We start from the raw sequence: 13655 nt of genomic DNA on the forward strand, positions 1-13655 counted from the left end.
TAATATTAATTCTATGTTTGGTATTAGTGGCAACGATATATGACTTGCTAGCCGTGACCTGATCATTAGGCCCACCACAGAAAGCCATTATCTTGTTCTGGTTCATTGGCCGAACAGTCTCTTCGTCTGCAGTCTAGGGCTGGTCAGAAGAAACGAAAAAGGTCGGATTCGCTCACGGTAGCATAACATTGACGTTTCCTTTATAGCTTCTAACGTGAACCAAGATGAGACTACAGTGACTGAAGCGTGTGCCGTGTCTCTACACTGCTTATTTCTTTCAGTATGTAAGACATTCCATTGATCATTCGGTTATTATGATTATTATAATAAAGTAACTCTTTCTCTCTCTCTTGATTGAATAAGCTCTTTTGTAACACTCTTCTTGAGATGTACATTACGTCTGTTCTTGTGCTCGTGAATAAGTGGGGAACGGCTCAACCATCGCAGATCCATTTGCTTAACTTAACATTCTGACATTAACTATTTTACGCACATGGATCAAAGCGATAACTGTTCTAAAAGTTTATTAAAAGCTAACAATCGGATGTAAATGAAATACTTATATCTGTACCCCTGGAACAAATGCTTGGAGCCTTTGGGCTGTGGATCGAAGGTCTAGGAATCGAAAAATATTGACAGTGAATAACTTTCGCACTTTAAGCTGTAGGTACATTATAAGAGGGGCCGTTATTCCATTTAATTCCGAACTAAGCCGTTTTAACAGCAAGTGATACTGACTGGTTGCCATCTCTCTGTTTAGTAGTTCAAATTTATGGACGACTTTACCTGAACCTTAAGGACTTGTGACGTGGACCTTTAGTCCCTGTGCACATAAAGGATCTTTCAGGCTGGACGTATCAAATACCCAGTTTTATATGATCAATTTTGTAGACTTCCCATTGCAGTGGCACAGCGGAATGTCTACGGACATACAACACTATAATCTGGGTTTCGATATCCATGGTGGGCAGAGCACACATACCCAATAGTGTATCTTTGTGTTTAATTAAAAATAAACAAATTGTTTTTGCAGATTAACAGTTTAGGGTAGAAATAGATCTCGTGATTGAAGTCACATGTTTAAAGTAATAGTGTGAACTAATGCGATTTACTGACGAAGCCCTAGAGTATAACAAATTGGGCAAATTAATCACCAGTCATTAACCCCTCTTCCTTTTAAAGACTCGTTCTCGTGACTTTACGTAACTGCAGTTAATTCCAGAAAACAAAAGTTATACACGATGTAACCTAATATCCACACTTTTCATGAAGTTACTTAGAAAACATTTTTTTTTCTAAACGTTATTACAGAATTCTACAGCTTACCCACACAAATTTATATAAATCCAGTTTGTGCTAATTAAGAACTTACTAGTACAATCTGTTATTTTTCTTTTAACTATTGATGGGTTTTACGTTTTATCCACATTTTATGTGAAGAAAATTCTTTCAAACCCTCCTGGGTCTATGTTAGTTTAGAGACAATCGATTTTTATCTATGGACTAATCGATTTGATTTTGATGAAATTCGACCAAGGATAAAAGATCACGCCAAAATATTTTGTTTTCGAAACAGAAACGAATCAGTAGATATTGTGGCTGAATGTTCTTTTTATGTTTAGTGGCGCGTGCTGTGACAAACATAAACAAACGCGCGCGCGCACACACACAGTAAAAAATAAATAAAACAAAGAGAAGGTAGCATATATTTATGTAACTTTGTTATAGTTCGAAGAACAAACTTATATCTGGATTACAGCGAAAACAGTTTGAGGGATTTCAAAATACAAACTTGGATTTTCGTTGTATATTCGCGAGACTCAAATGATAATATTTTATCTCGAATTTTGTTGTTATTCTGACATTACATTTTCAGTGGAATTGTGATATTTCTAAACTCGCTAAATGAAGGTAAATTGTGATGATTATAACACATTATTTTTTTTACAATTTTTTTCAGAAGTAATCAATATATCTGTTACTTTTTAAAATCATGAATAGCTACATCTAAGTGTAATATTTACTTTAATTTTGCTGTCTAAAAATGTAACAGACTTCTAAAACACATAGACCCAACAAGTATTTAAACAAAACTTTTGTTTCATCGTGATTCAGTTGGCAAGGGTTTGTTTTTTTTGTGTGTGTTACACGCAAACCTTAATTTGCAAGCTTTTAGTGCGTAGCCGATGATAGAATATAATGCCCTTAAGTTCGAGCCATGACAACAATAGAGAATTGATATTGCTGAATAGAAGTTGTTGGACTAACAAAACTCACTAAAGGGACCAAGCGTCGCCTAGCGATCAAAAGAACCAAAGGTTCTAGACTTTTCTTCCAGTATCTAGTTATTTTGTGTGATATTTACACAAGTAAATGGTTAAGAACCACAACCTTTCTTCCTCTTTTCACATATGCTTTTTATTATTTGTCACTGAAACTGTCTCGGTAATAGCTCCAGTCATTCCTATCTGTCAAGTAATAGTAGTAACATGTTAACATGGTATGGTCACTAAATCTAGTGTCGTTATTTGAAGATCTATGGGAAGAAAATTAATCACTATCGATCGAGAACTTCCTGCTCGTGGTAATAATATCTGACCACGAATGGCTTGGAAACCACCACGTGCAATAGGATACGAGGAAGTAACTGTTTCTATGCGCTTGATGAGTACAGACTTACTATGGCTGGGATTGAGTCTTCCCACAGTTGTTGTTCGTTGGTATTAGCAACAAAACATTTAAAGTGCTGATATCCAAAAAGTAAAGTAACAAAACTAGGAGATTGTCATTTGTTGTCATGCTGTATGACCATCCGTTTAGGGGTGAATTAGTTCTGTTGACGCAGGAAGTCTGAGGATGCGAAGACTGTATGCCATTATCTTATAAGTATTCGTGTCGAGTTTATGTAGTTAGCAGACTGAGGTAATCGTCATTGGTGGATTGTGTGTGGGTCACGTCAGTTCGACAAATGAACACCTACGTGTGATATACACCAGGATATAGCTTTTGTTTCATAAAAACAGTAACGAAACGAGAAGAAAATGAAATGAATCGTGTCATCGTATCTTGTAATTAAAATGGATCAATCACAAGATTACAAAAAAAAAAAACAGTAAGTAAATGTAAATGTCAGTAGAAACTAAAAAGTTGAAGTTAAAACGTGGAAATTTCTTTGTTGTGGGTAAATATAAATATTGATTTAGTAAAGATAAAAAAACGTAAGGAAAGCTGCTACCCAACATTGGTATTTCCACTACAAGATATCGCAACAATAACCTGTTTTAAAGATTTTATGTGTATCAGTTACTTTCACCGTATATGCGTTTTAATATTATTCCTCAAAACTGGAGGCCAGTTACCTTTTCCTTAACCTGTACTTATGGGATGGGTATGGCCTGGTCCTAACGTGCCGGACTGTGAATCTGATGGTTCATAATTCGTATTCTGTTATCGCAAAACTTCGCCTCACAGTTTGAGACCGTGGGTGCGCTATAAGAGTGACAGTTAAATGCAACATTGTTGTCTAACAAGAGTAGCTAAAGAATTAGTGGGGTGTACTACGGATTTTCTTGTACAGCTCTACCAAAATTCTGAAAAACAAACAAATCACGACTTATTGAAAGCTTTAAGCAAGGCTGCAGTAATTCTCAATGGCCTTTCCATGTTTCCATATTTTAAAGGAATGTCAACAAAATAGTGTGTGTGTTATTGAATGGATGGATCACAGTGTTAACACAAATGTGGAAAACTCGAGATGAATTTGAAAAGTCAGGGCAATTTCTAATAGTATCAATGAAGTTGGAAAAATGTAGGTCTCTTCATATATATATTTATATATAATCAGAACCTGCGTAAGCGCATAATATGTGTTACTTACTTGTGTCAGTCATTAACAAACTAACTTAATTGTAATTCAGTTATTTTATGTTACTTTACCTGGTGATAATTAGTATTAACTTCCGATTAAAGCAAGCTACTTACTCGGAGCGAAACTAAAAATCAACTTGGTAGTGAGTATCGTTAATTATATATACTTTACTCTCATTATTTCATATAAAAATGATAATTTAATGTTTAGTTAGTTAGGCATTCTCCTTGTTAACCGTATTTTCGGCCATAATCCCAATAGTATCTCCCGACTTTCCGTCAGCTTAGAAGATTTAGTTAGATTAGTCCTAAATACAAATATTACGATAACAATATAAATAATCTGGATAATAAAGGTACAGTAATAATAAAAGTAATAAATAAAAATTAAGTTTATTAACAATTCTACTTGTAGTGGCTGATTATTAAGCACAAAACTGCACAGAGAGCCATCGGTGTTCCCCCTTCCATTACGAGATTCGAAACCTGGTCTTTAGCAGTACAAGTCCGCTGGCTTACCATTTTGCCTCTAACCATTCTAACCAATCCTGTTAATGAAAGTAACGGAAAGAAATAATAAGAATATACCTTACTTTCGGAACACACAGATACTATGTGTTTGGCTTCAAGCATTGTACAAATTATATCTATCATTGATCTGAATGCCTTTGTTTAAAACCTTTTTCTGTAGTGCTGTAACCTGAAGTCAACTTGTTCTGAGTTTTCTTATCGTATGTGATCAGATTACAGGCCGACTAGTGTTAATCAGTTAAGATTTTGAGGAAATCTTAATGTATCGGTGTGTCATACGTACGCGTGTGTAGGTCTGGAAAATTTCGGTAGAATCATTTTGTGAAAATAATGTGACTGTCTTCAAGCAACAACTTTAAGAGAAAGGTTGATAAAATAGTGTATTACTGATAAGGTGGTCATACTGTATCTAGATTTGAAAGAGAAGGATGGTCAACAATTAAAAGTAGACTGTGTCTATCTATTTAAAGAGTTAACTTTTACACAATCTAATGTTAATGATTATCTCCACTAGGTGGCAGTAGTGCATTGTAGAACATTACTGAAACGTTTGCTTTTAATTTCGCGCAAAGCTACACGTCCCTAATTTTGTAGTGTGAGACTAGAGGAAAGGCAGCTGGCCATCACCCTCCATCGCCAACTCTTTTACCAATGAATAGGGGGATTGGCCATAACATTATAATGCCCCCACGGCTCAAAAGGGGCGAACATGTTTGGTGTGACGAGGAATGGAACCCGCGATCCTCAGATTACGATTCGAGTGCCTTATCCACCGAGCCGCTACTTAAAATTGTTTATCTCTCTCAAAATTGATTATTCTATTGATATATGGACTATATATTCTATTTATTTATGTTTATTACTACTTAACATTATTAAATATGTTTCAACTCTTGTTGTGTTGTCGAGATAGCTTGTGGGTTGACGTGAAACTGCAAATCAGATTGTGAAATATTCAGGAAAATATTCTTTTAAATATGAAACCATATTTACTGAATGGGCCTATTAAAAGTATATACTTCGATTTCAAGTCATTTGGCTGTGTTACTTAGGTTTATTTTTGTTTTGTTCTGCTCAAGATAATCAGTATAAATTTAAAGATCGCCACAGTTAAAGTAACTTAAACCTTAGAATGTTGACAACAATGGCGCTGATCAATTTATTAATATTTACTATCTTCCGATCAGAGCAAACTACATACTTTGATCAAAATTAACATGAACCTTGTAAAGAGCATAGCTAATTAAATACTGTGTTTTATGTCCGTACTTATAAAGATTAAAATGGGTTATTTCATTATTTGGTTACAATCACTGTTAATGATATTTGTTAACATTGATGATTTTAATGATTCAGCTTATTCTGAAATGTTTAAGTTTTCTTTTTCCATCAGCTAGATTTTGGGTTCCTATTATTGTCTAAAAGCAAAATCGTCAATAGTTGGACAACCTTAATGGGGCGCGTCATGTTCTGGTAGTTGGATTCAAAAAGCTGTTGAATTATAATATGACGGCCAATTCCACTTTTCGTTTGTAAAGAATAACTCAAGAGTTGGTGGTGTTAATTAGCTGCTTTGTATATCATCAGAACGGTTGGCTCGCATAACCGATAACTTTCGTCTAGATTTTCGCAAAATTCAACAATACGAAACTTTATGGGTCGTGTAGTATTTTTTTTTCAAGATAATTCAGTTTTATTCCTTTTTTGTGTTTAAATATAATTTAAATATATGAAGTTTTATAGCAGATAGTCGTACTTTAATGTTAAACTCTCACGTCACTTTCAGCACAGACATTTATCAGACAACTGGTTCTTTATAAAAACTCCAATTCTTTATGCTGATTTTTCTCGAGGAAGCCCAACTCGTTTAAGGAATAAGGAAGGTTGATAATCCTACCAGAATAGATCAGTGTTTTGATCTTGAACGTTCTAAACTACTTCTATTGAGAAGCGAAATTACTTTCAAAGAAACATGTGATCGTCCTGTTGTTCGATAAACTAAAGCCAGCCAGTTGAGGAGCACATCCAATTATTCCAGAATGTGCATAGTTGTCTGTTTCAGATAAGGTGGCGGTTAGGACTAGCGGCGAGAGGGTGCAACATGGACACAAAAGGGCATTATGGTATCAACCATCACGTACAATGTAGAAGCACGTGAGAAAGTAGATGGATGTCAGGGTTTACCACCCACTTCCCAGTTTTCCCCTCTGTGCACATGCCAAACTTGAGAGGGCTGGGACCGACTGGGAACGCCCCAAGCTCGAGGGAAGCCCGACTCCTGACGAGCATGAGAAGTTTCGTTAGTTTCAGGGACAACGCTGCACTGCTCGCCCTCTAGTCAGTGAGCACGCTGGCTTCAATCGTGATGGACGTTCTTACAGTTGGCTCCCATGTGTAATTAATGTTCTCGCTGCGGTGTATTGTTTGCCGAGAAGGTTCGGCCTTCTCTCCTGCAGTGCCGTCGGCAGGATTCCGATTAGGTAGGGCTAGTTCTCCGTTAACGTGGTGTGTCTCTACTAAACCCTAGTGCCGTCTTTTCTTTTAAATTTAATGAATGGTATTTGTTTGGTCATATAGCCTTTATGCATTTGCACATAGTAGATACCTATGAAACCTGTGAGAAGTAGAATGGTTGATGTCCAGTATCTATAAATAAAGGTAAGGCATTTTATAAGTTGTTTTTCAAAAGAAACTGCTACTCAAGAAACGAATGTCGGATGAAAGTTTTTAACAGAATTATTTATTGGTTTGCGTACTCGTGTTTTCAGAATCGAGTGTATCACAATGCAGTGCATTCCTTTTATGTGGAAAGTTTACATAGTTACAAAGCCCTTTAATACCAAACATTATCTCCGACAATAATTTCTTACCCTTAGGAACTTGTAATGTGTCCAAGTTTTTGTTATTTGTTGCTATGAGCCCTAGTGTTATTTTTCACTCTGTCTTGAGTGATATAGTAGTAAACACTGAAAAGACTAATGGACGTCGTTTCTACTTTACAAAGCGTTTATAGCTATACTTGCGAACTAGATATTTAATGATGTGGATGTAATTAGTACCTCCTCCCTTACTTAGCTTTGTCATAGCCTTGTTAATAAGAACAGCGTACAGCTAGTTCCCAGCAGAGACTCTGAAAGTTAATGACGTAGAATGATTAGCAGTATCATAGTAACAAAAAAGCTTTTTTATTTTGGGGGAAATTAAAACAAAATATTGTAAATATAGTATAATGAATGTGATACTCTGGCAGAACGAATCACATTCTGCATTGTGTTCAACATGGTATCGTGCAGTCACAATATATGTACAATAATGTAGAAAACTGTATCTAAAAGGACCTACTGCAGTAGCTATAATGATACCTACTTAATACCATTGAGAATGTGTTTGTAAACTTGTAACACAAACAACGAAGTTGTCAGTATTGTTCTTTTCACCTCGTACGGCTATAAAGAACTCGTTAAGAGTGTTAAAATTAGTTGGAATATCCGAATATCAAACAAACTTCTTGTATAATGTAATACATAATAGAACTTCTGAGTTTATGTCTGAACATCGATGTTGTGCGATACAATCGTAATATGAAAAGACACAACGATGATAAAACAGTGATGAACCATGACGTATTATGTGTCTGGAGAAATTTTGAACTCTGAATTTATGTTGTAGACTGAACTGTCTTTTAAATGAAATAAAAATGTGACACTGCTTTGTGACGTTTAGCGCAAAGAAATATCGAAAACAAATTAAAATGACTACAGCGAACAGAATAGCAGATTAGTTTCAATTCGTTGTTGTCACTTTTGTACGTAAAACCCACAAATGAATGTAGTTTTGAGACACTGACTTCACAGTTGTAAGCTATCTTGCGTCTACCTATTGTCGTGTGATGACTACCTAATTAAAGTATTTAACTCCTACTTCACAAGTAGGTTTGGTTTGGTTTGAATTTTGCGCAGAGCTACACGAGGGCTATCTGCGCTAGCCATCACCACCCACCGCCAACTCTTGGGCTACTCTTTTACCAATGAATAGTGGGATTTACCGTACATTATAACGCTTCCATGGCTGAAAGGGCGAGCATGTTTGGTGTGACAGGGATTCGAACTTGCGACCCTCAGATTACGAGTCGATTGCCTTAACCACCTGGCCATGTCGGGCCGTCACAAGTTGGAAGACGAAATGTAGGTAAAGCAATATTCCTACTGAGTGAGGAAATTATTTTTTCGTTGAATTAATTAATGATATTTGTATACGACTGATATCCTATGAAGAGCTTGATAATAACCTAAAAATCTGGGTTACGAAGGCTTACAAGCAAGTTTTTGTTACGTATTTACGTTAAGTTGTGGTGATCGTATACCAGTCGTTGTCATGATTAGGAACCCATACTATCACCTAAAAGTCGAATTATTGATTTCAGGCCTAACGGTGAAGACCTTGACTGGATAGCTAACAAGCAATTCTTTCTGTGAAATAATTCCAAGATAGTATTCTAGTCATTACCAGCACAGAACGTCTGGACTTCCACTGAAGTTAGCATGAGACTGGCTCCGGGAAATATAAAGTAGTTTGTAATTAGTATGTAATAATAATAAAAACGAATAGTTAGTAATGAGTTTGAAGTGATCGTCTAGGGCTCTATGCGACTAACCAAGACGAAGTTTTCTGTTAGGTTATACTGGGAAGAAAGAGAGCTGATTTTCAAGTATGAAGTTTTTGTTAATAGTTGTACTATATAGTCGTATGAACCATCTAAAGTATGAGACGCTGGACATTGTACTGGTTATATTTAACGGTCTTGTTATTATTATTTGTTTTTCAATTTTTAAGGCAACTGCTATTCTCCAGAGTAATGGTAGATAATGGTATTTCAAGTGAAAATTAACCGTTGTAATTCTGGCTAACAGTCTTTGCTCAACAGTTTGAACCGAAGGGATATATAAGGTGACTTATCTTCAAAAGTCCGATTTTACTGTTATGCCACTTTCTCGTATTATTATTTTTTATTCTGTTTTTTCTATTTTCTCAATTACGGTCATGGCTAATTCGTTTAACTTCCAACTGAATGTCCATGGGCATACGCATGTATGGCTATGCCTAAAGTTTAAACTTTAAGATATGGATTTTCTTCGATATAAAATCTTAATCTCTTTGTCTTCAACCCATAAAAGTCAGAAAAAGAAATGCTTTATAGCATATGTAAGGATAATTTTGTATAATAGATTATAAACGTTAAAAATATTATCAGGGTGCACTATTTCTGTTTCAAAACTTTATAGGGGGAGACCTCCAAACCCCCCACCAACATAAGAGGGAGGCCCTATTACACGTGTATGTGACAATTTGTTACTAACGCATTTGATTCTGAGTGTGTGAAACTGATGACATACGTGTCACTGTTATGCCGTAGACAATGATTATCCGTGTGTTACAGTGATGTAAATCATAACGTTTCGTGGATTGCAACATGCTTTAAAAGTGACTGTAAGAGTGTGCCAGTTTACAAAAACAAAACTAAAACCTAGAGGTTGTGAATCGTCGTTGTACTTATTAACACGATTAATCGATTCGTGATTATAATTCATCTTAATTTGAACACTAATAATTTCTCTTTCACGCGACAGTGTGCTAATTAACTTCCTTATATACATTTATATAATAACTGTGTATATATATAATACTTAATTACCTTCACTAAAGTGTATTCTGTTTCCACGTATTTTAATTTTAATTGGGATTTTTGGTTTACTTGTGTTCAAATGTTGTAATAACCTATTTAGGTTTAGAAGTGCCTCATTTAGCTTATGTGTCGATATGTGAATATTGAAGCTAATTACATATGAGCTGCAAGTTTAACGAGATTAAGGCACCTGTGTGTGTCCATATTGAACATGTTATATTCAAGTGACACCACTTATTAACAGTTACAATCTAGTTATAGAATGGCTCATCCACAAAATCCGACTTCAGTTACATACAACGTTTATGTTAGAGATTGGAACTCATTGGTAGAAGACGTTCAACCTAAAATATCTTTATTGATTCTCTGTTACAAACATCATATTATTAGCTTCTGTTAGCTGAAATTAATTATTTATGTGTTTTATAATTATATAAATTCGTTTTTTTTTCAGTAAATATTTCAGCTGTTAAGATTAAACGTATTGGATGTGATGCAAATTTCGAACTAACAAAACGCAAGGCTCACGGATGATTCTCTTTGTGATGTCATAAAGATAATAAATAATGATAAATAGTCCTATACTGAATTTAACATTGTTCAAGAACATTTTTCGTGATAAGAATTTGTTTTTGTTTTGTTTTGGGAATTTCGCACTTAGCTACTCGAGGGCTATCTGTGCTAGCCGTCCTTAATTTAGCAGTGTAAGACTAGAGGGAAGGCAGCTAGTCATCACCACCCACCGCCAACTCTTGGGCTACTCTTTTACCAACGAATAGTGGGATTGACCGTCACGTTATACACCCCCACGGCTGGGAGGGCGAGCATGTTTAGCGCGACGCGGGCACGAACCCGCGACCCTCGGATTACGAGTCGCACACCTTACGCGCTAGGCCATGCCGGGCCACGTGATAAGAAAAGCACTAATTTCCATCACTACATTTTTACACGAATTTGGATTTCCATTACGTTGTTTCATAAGCAAATGTGAATTTTAAAATTTCTTTGTTTGAGTGGGATTTCAGTAAATTTTCCATCTTGTTTAGACATTAGGCCAGAGTAGTTTTTAACCACTGTGTTACGTGATTGAGTAACTAAATTTATTTCGTATGTCTCCCTCTATCTCTCTGGGTGTTTGTGTGTGTTATATACACACACAGACACAACTTAACTCATATTTAACACATAAAGTTAAAAAAGCACTTACTTTTCTTACAAAGTCGTTCTCATTAGTTTATATTTTCACCGCTTCGTGGCAGCACGTTCTAATAGTCTTTCCGAGTATATTATTCATGTACACTAAGGTTTTTATTTTTTTAAGTTGGAACACAAGTAAGATTTATCATACAAAATAAAACACAATTTACACATTTAAAAGATTGATGCGCAGGTTGAACATGACACATTTCTTTTTATATAACACATTATCAGACACACAGAACACAACGGTATATAATTTGTGTTTTGACATTTTTCTTTCATTATTTAAGACAACAATTAATTGACAAATCTTAAATACTATTAGAAACTATGCAACTTTGAAATAATCGTCTAAACGGATAAAAAATATATAATTTTGTAAAGGCAATTATATTTTCTTTCTCTGTGGCAGTACTTGTCCACCCTGTTTAAAAATAATTACAATATTACAGATTTCATATTTTTACTTTCTACAGTACGGCGTGAAGCCATGACCAGTGTGGAAAATTTGTTGTAAAATAATTTAGGGTTGTTTTTCAATTTGTTGTAGTAATTTTTTCTTGGCTCAGCGATTTTATTTAAAAAAACACTTCTTTACTCAGTACATGCTAGATTGCTTGTTTTTTGAATTTCGCACAAAGCTACTCAAGGTCTATCTGCACTAGCCGCCCCTAATTTAGCAGTGTAAGACTAGAGGGAAGGCAGCTAGTCATCACCACCCACCGCCAACTCTTGGGCTACTCTTTTACCAACGAAAAGTGGGATTGATCGTCACATTATAACGCCCCCACGGCTGGGAGGGCGAGCATGTTTGGCGCGACTCGGGCGCGAACCCGCGACCCTCGGATTACGAGTCGCACGCCTTACGCGCTTGGCCATGCCAGGCCTGCATGCTAGGAGGTATGTTTCGTGTACGGCATGTTGTTTTATCTAGAAATAGCTCACACCAAACTGAAGTACCCTGAATATTAAATTATAGCTGTTTTAACTGAAACTCCATCGCATACTATGGTTTATAAGTGGGTGTACAACTGATGACATTAAAATATTCTTATTGATAGATTCGATCTTTCTGAAGCGTTAACTATCATAATTTTGTCTTGCTCTTATAATCCATAAAGTGACGTGAAATAATCCCTGAAATCAAAACGTGTTGATGTTAAGATTTTCGAAATGTTACGAGCATAAGTTTTGAGATAAATGGTGAAGAGAGCTAGACGAAATTTTGTTTACTTGATGCTAGGTTAAAGAAAATCATAATTTGCAAAGCTATAAAAAGTTGGTGCAAATTGTACATTAGGAGTCGCACGAATGGCCATTTTGTCGTGTGTTAACTGATCACATGAAAAGTCTCGTCTTTGTCTTTCGAATGACAATTTTTGGTTTGGTTTGAATTTCGCGCAAAGCTACACGAGGACTATCTGCGCTAGCCGTCACTAATTTTGCAGTGTAAGACTAGAGAGAAGGCAGCTAGTCATCGCCACCCACCGCCAACTCTTGGGCTACTCTTTTACCAACGAATAGTGGAATTGACCGTTACATTATAACGCCCTCACGGTTGATAGAGCGAGCATGTTTGATGTGACGGAGATTCAAACCTGCGACACTGGCAGTTAAGCAAAGAATTTAAATGAACAATTTTATTTCGTAACCATTAAAGCTGCCTGTATGCAGTAAATATTTTTTTATTAGTTGGTTGGTTGGCAATTTTTAGCCCAAAACTATTGGACCATCTATGACCTTTATAGGTTGAGCTAAAGACTACGAAATTGTGACTACTAATAGTATAAGATGCACAAAAGCACTTCACAGGAAATACTTTAAGATAAAAACTTTAAGTGCGCACGCACACACACACACCTTTTGCCATTTATTAGTATTGTTATTCAATAACGGTAACATAAAAACTTCTCTTCTTCAATCTGGATCAGTCTGTGTTAAAGTATTTATTTTTAAATAGTGAATTAATTAACCAATGGATGACGAAACTTTTTTGACTGCTCCTTTATCCCCATTTCTTATTTTTTAAATTCTTGAGTACCAATATAATAAAAAGTTTAATTTTCACCAGTAATTATTAATTTTTGATTTCACTAACTCAAAAGGCCGAGTGGTTGACGTGCCAGACTATATACATTTAGGTCCAGTGTTTACGTTCTCTTACAACCCAAATAAACACACACATACGGTAAATTCGTATCCCGTATTTTGGGGCTCTGGGTACATTGTAAAGGTCATGGTGATATCTCACTAGAGTAGTTCAAGAGTTGACGGTGAGTACTGCTCTGTTTATTAAGTGTTTTCTCTCTGCTCTAACAGTTCTAAGTTAGGGATAACTATCAAATTAACTTTACACGAAATCAAACAAATCAAT

At 35.6% G+C, this 13655-nt stretch overlaps 1 protein-coding gene across 6 annotated transcripts in view; it reads left to right on the forward strand.

Moving 5' to 3' along the window:
* Window positions 1-13655, forward strand: part of LOC143236800 (plexin-B-like) — a 240581-nt gene that overhangs the window by 176757 nt on the left and 50169 nt on the right. For 2 of the 6 annotated variants that reach the window (XM_076475368.1, XM_076475372.1), the window contains exon 1: window positions 6723-6878. The exons of 2 other annotated variants lie outside the window; for them this stretch is intronic. The gene's annotated coding sequence lies outside the window, so the exon portion shown is untranslated. Of the gene's footprint in view, window positions 1-6722; window positions 7057-13534; window positions 13555-13655 lie in introns of those variants that run through there. 2 more of the 6 variants (XM_076475367.1, XM_076475370.1) reach the window with 2 other exon arrangements.

Source organism: Tachypleus tridentatus, chromosome 13, assembly GCF_004210375.1.
Source record: "Tachypleus tridentatus isolate NWPU-2018 chromosome 13, ASM421037v1, whole genome shotgun sequence".
Lineage (NCBI taxonomy): Eukaryota > Metazoa > Arthropoda > Merostomata > Xiphosura > Limulidae > Tachypleus > Tachypleus tridentatus.